The sequence below is a fragment of the Ursus americanus genome, chromosome 4, assembly GCF_024610735.1.
Source record: "Ursus americanus isolate L20-20 chromosome 4, mUrsAme1.1.p, whole genome shotgun sequence".
Classification (NCBI taxonomy): domain Eukaryota; kingdom Metazoa; phylum Chordata; class Mammalia; order Carnivora; family Ursidae; genus Ursus; species Ursus americanus.
This window is the reverse complement of record NC_142130.1, coordinates 8143657-8146127: the sequence shown is the minus strand read 5'-3', so window position 1 is coordinate 8146127 and position 2471 is coordinate 8143657.

Sequence of the window (2471 nt, the reverse complement as noted above, 5' to 3'; positions counted from 1 at the left end):
ACTTTTCCTGATACCTTCTACTCTCCTCCACCTATTAATGTAAACCAACAGTCCTGTTGTAGTCTCTCATCAAAGCATCTATTATATGCATATTTTGTGTGCCTGTTACAGCTGGTAACTATATGTATATCCATGAATAATTTAAGATCTCTGTTCCTAAAATCTTAAGATCCACGAATGTTCTAGGTCCACTTTGATCGATGCTATATCCCCTCTGGTTAGTACAGAGTACCGCGCATTGTGACTCCTCTACACATTTTATTAAACTAATGAACAAACAAACAAGTTGACTGTAAGGATGGATATCAAACCAGTATCAGTGGGTACCTCTAAAATTGGAGAGGAAAAAATAACTTTTTAGTATGTAGTTTTATTTTAATGCTTTCAACGGGAATGAATTACTTTTATGTTTAAAAAACAGACATTTTTTTTAATATACCTCCTGATTAAGAGACTCCCAATTCTAAGAATCCATCCTAAGAAGCTAGTTAGCATTACACACTCATTTTGTATACACGGATGTTCATTAAAACATTAATAATCAAAAATGGTTATTAGCCTAGAAGTCAAACAAAAGAGACTTGCTGAAGAAAAATGTGTTGTGCCTGCTTGTCCATGGTTAAGTACACAGACAAAGTCCTAACATATTAAATGAACAATCAAGTCACAATTGCCTGGAAGGTATATTCTGTAACATTTTGCTAGTTGTAGAGTTATGCTTGAGTTTTATTTGTCTTCTTTTTTTTTGTTTATTTCCATTTTTACATTATCTGAAAATAAATATGTGTTACTCTTTAAATAAGAGAAACATTATTATAAAGACAAGCAAAAAAGTTTTTCCAAATTAAGTAAATAGTACAAAGACAACAAAAAAGGTCCTATCCAAGAGAGTGATATGGGTGTTTTCAGATGGTCACTTGCGAGTTGGTTGTGGCCAACCTGTTCACTATGCCAGTGATAACAGTGAGATCTACAAAGAGTAATGATGGTTTTATCCAAGGTCCAAGGTCACACAGCTGGTTTGAAGTCCAAACCCACTTTGGCTTTCTGGAACAGTACAGTGTGAACCATTGTCTCAGTAAGGAGTAGGGTATGAGTACACTGGGGTAAAATCCTGGTTGTCCAATAAGGGAGCTTAGGTCAAGGGTTTTTATAATGAGCTCAAGTGTTAGATTACCTCCAAATATACCCCAATTGACACCATACCCTAGGTTCTGGACCCTATTTGAACTTGTTTTTATGTGTTATTAACAATTAAAAAAAAGTATTTAAGGTGTATATACTAAAATTAGAGTTATAGTACATGTTTCCCATATATTGATTTATGTTTATTACATTTCAATTTGGGGCTCTAAACTACTCATCAGAAATTGGGCTCCTTTAACTAACTGAATGGTGTTGAGCTTGTATAGGCAAGAAAGAAGTGGTCAAACCATCATCTCAAAACCCTGCTTCAATTTGATATCTCAGAAGGTGAAATTGATTTTTAAATACTTTTTCTACATTATCGTTCTGCAGGATAAATTTTTGGCTTCCTCCAATCATCTCTTATAGGCAGCATCATCTTTAAATCAGGATAAATACATCGGAAGAACAAAGAATCAGACATTTCCCCAAAGAAGCAAAGTTAACAAGGCTAGCAGGAGGCCAGCTAGTGTCATGACCTTGTCAAAAAATATCTCTTTACCACCACCATTGAAGTCATCTTAGTCTGGAACAGTCACATTCTTTTCACGTAAGATAATCATGGATTTTTCTAGAAGCAGGCGCATGTTAGCTGATTTCAGTCAGTATTATTGTGAATTAGTGAACTGATCTTTTTCTCTGTGGTAGCAAGGGGAGGGGATATTTTCTGAAGAGATGAGAGTAGGGTGAAAACAGAATGTGAGGGGACAGATTGGAGGCACTCCCTGAATGGGAAGACCGGGACAGCTGAAGCAGGGAGGGTGGCAGCAATCCGAGCATTCTGTCAACCTGAGAGGGGAGAAGGTGCCGGAAGGGCAAGAGGAAGAGTGTGGGCTTTTATGTTTGCTTTGCTTTGCTTTGTTTTTGTCAAGGACCAATTCTTCCATCAAAATTCACTTGCTAAAAAGAGAAGTGTGGACTAATGTCTTCCATTTGACAGATTCGGAAGAAAGTGACAGAAGAATAAATCGGGAACCTCAATGAAGGATTTTTGATAAATAGATTTATTATGACAGCAGAAATATTCAATTAGCTCTCTGGCTTTATAGACCTCTTTTGAAAAATGACAACAAAAAATATGGACTAGAGGATAAAGACAGGGGTGCCTGGGTGGCTCATTCGGTTAAACATCTGCCTTCAGCTCAGGTCATGATCTCAGGGTCCTGGGATTGAGCCCTGAATCAGGCTCCCAGCTCAGCAGGGAGTCTGCTTCTTCCTCTCTCTCTCCTGCTCCCCCTGCTTGTGCTCTCTCTCTCTCTCTTTCTGTCAAATAAATACAAAAAATC